The sequence below is a fragment of the Pseudorasbora parva genome, chromosome 17, assembly GCF_024679245.1.
Source record: "Pseudorasbora parva isolate DD20220531a chromosome 17, ASM2467924v1, whole genome shotgun sequence".
Taxonomy (NCBI): Eukaryota; Metazoa; Chordata; class Actinopteri; order Cypriniformes; family Gobionidae; genus Pseudorasbora; species Pseudorasbora parva.
The window spans coordinates 22,683,585-22,689,584 of NC_090188.1; the positions used below are offsets into that span (position 1 = coordinate 22,683,585).

The window sequence follows — 6,000 nt, forward strand, 5'->3', positions numbered from 1 at the left end:
ACTGTATAGAGCATCTAAATCTCCTCAATGTCTGTTTGAAGCGTCAGCTCACAAAATGTGTCCAACAAGTAAGATAGCCTAGTATACTCCTACTATACGTGCGTTTTCTCATGATCTATATAACCCTTATAACCCATAATTGTAATATGAGAACGGTTTGTGTTTTTGTGATCGCTATAACTGTCTAATCTTGTCATAATTGTAATATGTTCGATAGTTGGACTGTCGTGCTTGTGTATTATAGAGTTGCTCATGAGAACGGTTTGTGTTTTTGTGATGGAAGGGGTGACTTTTTCATTGAATATTCAACCTGGATTAGTAACACACTGGATTAGTAACATTCTGCTATAGTCGTTGCCTGTGTTACATATGTGTGGGGCGGAGCTATCAAAATGGGGCGTACACTTCTGGGGGTAGGGGTTTGTTTTGGTGATTTGAAATAACAACAACGGTTACAAAAAAGCAATTATCCCACCTTTAAAAAAAAAAAAAAATTGAACCCAAAAATAAGGTGTAAAAGTAAATAAATATAATTTATAAGACTTTTTTACAATGTCACAAATGTGTTACATGTACTTACAACAGTAAAACAGTACATTTTACATAATTAAAAACAAACCTTCCCTATAGTAATTACCAGTGTTGGAGAAAGTTACTTTGAAAAGTACGCATTACAATATTGTGTTACTCCCTTAAAAAGTAAATAATTGTGTTACTTAGTTATTTTTTAAAGGTGTCAGGAACTGGCATTCTTTTATACTGTTGTCTGAGGTCAACTAATGATGTTTGTGTGGTTTTTACATTCAAAAACATCGTAACTGTCATCCAGGTGGGTGCTGCACATTAGTGGTGGCTGAGGAGATTCCCCCTTTCTATATGTAAAGCACTTTGGGTGTCTAGAAAAGCACTATATAAATGTAATGAATTATTATTATTATTATTATTATTATTATTATTGTAACTAATAAGAAATAGGCTATTTTCTACACTGGTTTTAAGGCCCTCTTCTGAACGCTGGGTTTTGATGGACGTGCCGCAATGGAGACTTGGAAGTAAACGCCCACAGCTAGGATTGGATAATATTTGCATATTTAATAAGCTTCAGCTCCCCTGTTAGTTCAGTTCTAATGAGGGAGGGATTGATTTGAAAGTGGCAACCGAGATGATTCTCTCACAGGGCTCGTAAACGTCTTTATCTAACACAATGATTTATTTCTCACCCGCGATTGATTGGAATAATATTTCTGTATTACATGGCCTGCACGATTTGTGCATATAAGCGCGAACACACACAGACACACACATGCCCAGATCAAGAAAGGAATATTATTTCTGCCGACGGGCGTACGTCTTGGTAGCCCGTCTGGAAAACACATAGCCCCGGGACTACTATTACATATAAAAAGACGTTTTACTCACATAAGTGTGTTGCACAATTCCTGTCGGATCCAATATAGAAGGCACAGCATTGTGTCTGCAAATCCAGCACCTGAGATGAACACAATATCATAAATGTCATAGTAATATAAGATTATCCTGTAAGTTTCAGAGCTGAAAACTTCCATGTTAGTCAAATAAAAGCTTTTATAGACACCAGGCCCAGAAAATGATTGTGTGCTTCATCCTGACATCATCTAGTAGCGAAACACCGCCTCTACAAAATAATAGGCACGCCCCGCCCACCGACTCATCGGATCACGCTAACCAGCAGCAATAAACATGTCAAGGAAGACAGCAAGATATTGTGGAAGAACAGAGTTGCTGCATAAGGTTCCTTTGGATCCTAATGTGTAAAACTTCATTTATTTTTAATTAAGTTCCAGCTCACGTGGGGAAGACGTACACATGCTCGCTTTTTTTCAATTTGCATTACTTATTTGAAAAAAAGTAACTTAGATATTATGTTGTACATTTAAAAGTAATGCTTTACTTAACTTGTTACTTAAAAAGTATTCCGATTACATAACTCAAGTTACTTGTAATGCAATCAATATAACTCAGTACTTAATTGTATAATTACACTGTAACAAGGACACCTTAAATAAACTCTTTTTGATTATATTTAACAAAACAAAATATCACATTAAAATAATAAAATCCATAATACAATATAGGCTCATACTAGTCTGAGGGAAAAGAGCTCCAGATTGTGGCTAACATTAAAGTTAATGGTTAAGACCGCTGTCAGAAAGACAGCTTTAGAAAAAAAAAAACCCGAACTACCTTCATTCTGTTCCTCAAATAAACCTATTGTATGGCTTCAGAACAAATGAAATACAGTGCATAAGTCATAATACATGCATTAGGTTTATGATGTCCTTCACAGCCCATTCACTTTGACTGCAATTTACAGAGCAGCATTTGAATGTGATCCAGTCACTTTAAACATTCAAAGGGTGACAGGTTTCACTGTTGCAGTGTACGCTTTCACATTTGCAATGTTCCTCAGCTTAAGGCTCCGTTTGTTTTGATTGCTATGTGTGTGCAGAGGAGAGGAAGGTTATGATTTCACCCTGAACGGCAAGAGGTCAGGAGAGATGTGTATTTGTCTTGCTCTGTATGCAAAGTCTGGGGATGTTATTAATCACCAGTGTTTTACTTTAATGGAGTTGGTGCTATTCATCATGATCGGCCACTGAAAGTTACCTGTTGAGAGTGATTAATTCGGAAAGCGGCCACGGGAAGAGGAATGAAACCCCTCTACAACTCTTGTTATTTCAACAGAAGTGAGGGAAAACATATTAGAACCTTCAGTTTTGGAGATTTATCTAGTTTAATCTTGAAAAATGAACGACTTCAAGAGATTCAGCACAGATTAAAGGAGCCTTTATTACCGCATTTGATGAATCCACTCAACCAGATTTAGACCTGTGTGTTACTTTTGAATAAACAACAAAACTAACTCAATGCGCAAAATCAATTAGGTTATCCATAAAAAATGTTTAAGCAAGTAAAACACCTCTCTTTATGCCATACGTGAAATCGGGAGGAAGTTTAGACTCCTTTCAAGCCCCACCAAAATATCTGAGGGGCAACCTCGTGTATCGGACCTCCAAGCTCTCCTGACCTTTGACTCTGTACGACTGGGTTTCTTAAAACACCAATGCTCAGGGATTTCACACGCTCATATGAGGGTCTCAGAGCAGAAGCTTGTTTTCCTGAGTGAGATTCTCTTTAAAGAGCTTTGTGCTGGTCTGAAGGTGTGAAGGATAATAAAGCAGGGCTTACAGCTTGTTTAGTAAGGCTGCAACCTTTTTTATCAGCATTACAAATTGGACCTGCCTTACTCGGTGTGCTCAAATAGAAACACTTCACTAAACCCAGCTGAGTCAACAGCATCAGGGCGGGAAATCCAGCTACCTGATAGAGGTCGGACAGGAAGTACTGCAGAGATGACCAGCAGGACACACTGAAGGTACATTTATTTATCCAGACTCCTTCACCAGAGTACAGAGGGTCAAATTCATCAAGAGGAACGTTTGACTTTCATAGCAAGTGATTAAAACATATATATTATATATTTAACAATTTACAAAGAAAACATGTTCTCACTCTATTGATTTCCTGATACTCTAAACATGAGTAGATCATGGGAAAAAAAGACCAGCTGACAGAATAATATATTCTCAGCATAAAGGGCCCCACTCATTGTATACACATACCTAAAGCAAGCTAAACTAAATCTAATGTTGGAATGGGTAACAGTGTGCCACATATATTTTTTCCTCTGGCCCCATGGGATTAGTAAAGATTGTAGTCAGTGTTTGGTCTTATCTGATAGAGACTGATGGATTTTGGTCCTCTGTCAAAATTCACTTGCAAATTCCATGTTCAGCATTTTTTCCTTTGTGGAAGGTCAGAAAATAAAATGGATGAACTTTAACTTACATTACTGCTTATGCAAAAACACAATGTAGAATTGTCAGAAAGCTTACAATAAAATGACTAGGTTTGCATATTTTCATGCTGAAGCTAATTCTAACCCTTCTAAGAACCTGAGAATATATATATATATATTTTTTTTTTTATGATTTGTCTTGATTAGCTGTGAGCAGCAAACCTAAACCTTGACTCTTTGAAGAAATTAATACAGGAATAGAATGATTGCACAAATAAAGAAAAGACACAGCCAACTGCTATATTTTACCTACTTACAGGAAAAATAAAATTCACCTTCTCTCATTTATCAAGAAGGGAAATCTTTTGTGAATTTGAGTAGAGGTAGACATGTTTACAATAGAACTTAAGCCCTTTCTGGCACATTCCCAAAGAAATCGTTACGTTCCTGTGCGGTTCTAGATGAGAAATGTACTCTATCCCTGTGGCAAAACATCTGGTCCACACATATGAGTTGTAATCTGTAGTGTTTGGAAACCCAATAGAACATTTGTCCCCAACTTCTCACCTCTCATTGGCATGAACAGGATCTATTCTATCAGATTCAGCTAAACAGACTTCTATAGCTTTACATTCTTTCTCTGAGAATCTCTTTATTGGCCAGTGCCCGGGGGGCCTCACTGCTGTCAATGGGGAGAATGAAGGGTGGTGACTATATTCTGAACAGTTTATATGATACAGTATAGTATGAAGACTTCAGTGCCCTGAAGGCCTTAGATCAGTCAATGGACAACTATAGCATTATATGGTGGTTTCCATTTTCCATTTTGTCCAAATATAAATGTCACATTCTGACCTGTTTGTCATGGTACCAGTGAAAAACTGGTCAGATGGAGTTGGGTTCATTTTATTTACAGGTAGAAAACATTTAACAAACTGAACATCTAACTTACTATACAAGATACTAAATACTAAGATGATATAAAAATGAAAGCAGGAAAAAAATGGCAAGCGTAAGGATTTGAGCAAGTTTGACAAGGGCCAAATTGTGATGGCTAGAGCATCTCTAAAACTACAGCTGTTAGTCCCCGATCTGCAGTGGTCAGTATCTATCAAAAGTGTCTCAAAGGTGGAACAGTGGTCAACTGACAACAGGGTCCTGTGTGGCTAAGGCTGACGGATGCACATGGAGAGCAAAGGCTGGCCCACATGGTCCGATAAAACAGACAAAGTACTGTTGCCAAAATTGCTTAAAGGTGTCATGAACTGGCTTTTTAAAATACTGTTGTCTGAGGTCAACTAATGATGTTCGGGGGGTTTGTACATTTAAAAACATCATAACTAGTAAGTAGTAGGCTATTTTCTACACTGGTTTTGAGGCTCTCTCCAAAACGTTGGGTTTTGATGAGCGTGCGGCACTGGAGACTTGGAAGTAAACGCCCATGGCTGGGATTGGATAAGATTTGCATATTTAATGAGCTTAAGCTCCTTTTATATCTATGCTTCTGTCAGTTCAGTTCACATGAGAGAGGAGAGGCAACCGGAATGATTTTCTCGATCACAGGGCTCGTAAATGTCTTTACCAAACAAACACAATGATTGATTTATTTATTTTTCATCCACCCGCGGTTGATTGGACTATTATTTTTATATTACACATAGCCAGCTAGCACGAGCCCTCCATGAGTCGGTGGGCAAGGTTACAATTTTTCAGCTCCAGAAACTTACAGGATATTCTTATATTACCATGACCTTTATATATCAACTGCTCAAGGGAAAGTTGATTTCTCAATACATCACCCCTTTAAGAAGGTATCTAGTTCTGATAGGAAGGTGTCAGAATACACAGTTCATTGCAGATGGTTGTGTATGGGGCTACGTAGCGACTGACTCCTGTTCCCCGCCGAAAATGCTAAGTGGGGACGTGAGCATCAGAACTGGACCACAGAGCAATGGAAAAAGGTGGCCTGGTCTGATGAATCACGTGGATGGCCAGGTGTGTGTGTGTATGTGTATGTGTGTGTGTCTGTGTGTGTGTCTCTTACCTGGGGAACACCTGGCACCAGGATACCCTATGAAAAGACGTCAAGCCGATGGAGGCAGTGTGATGCTTTGGGCAATGTTCTGCTTGGAAACCTTGGGTCCTGCCATCCACGCGGATGT

At 38.4% G+C, this 6,000-nt stretch overlaps 1 long non-coding RNA gene across 1 annotated transcript in view; it reads right to left on the reverse strand.

The window, feature by feature from the left end:
• LOC137044652 (uncharacterized) overlaps positions 1-6,000 on the reverse strand; it is a 47,625-nt gene extending 41,625 nt beyond the window's left edge. Inside the window, exons 1-2 of the long non-coding RNA XR_010898628.1 lie at positions 5,883-6,000; positions 1,420-1,489 (exon numbers count right to left, since the gene is read on the reverse strand). This is a non-coding gene — a long non-coding RNA (uncharacterized lncRNA). The remainder of the gene's footprint in view (positions 1-1,419; positions 1,490-5,882) is intronic.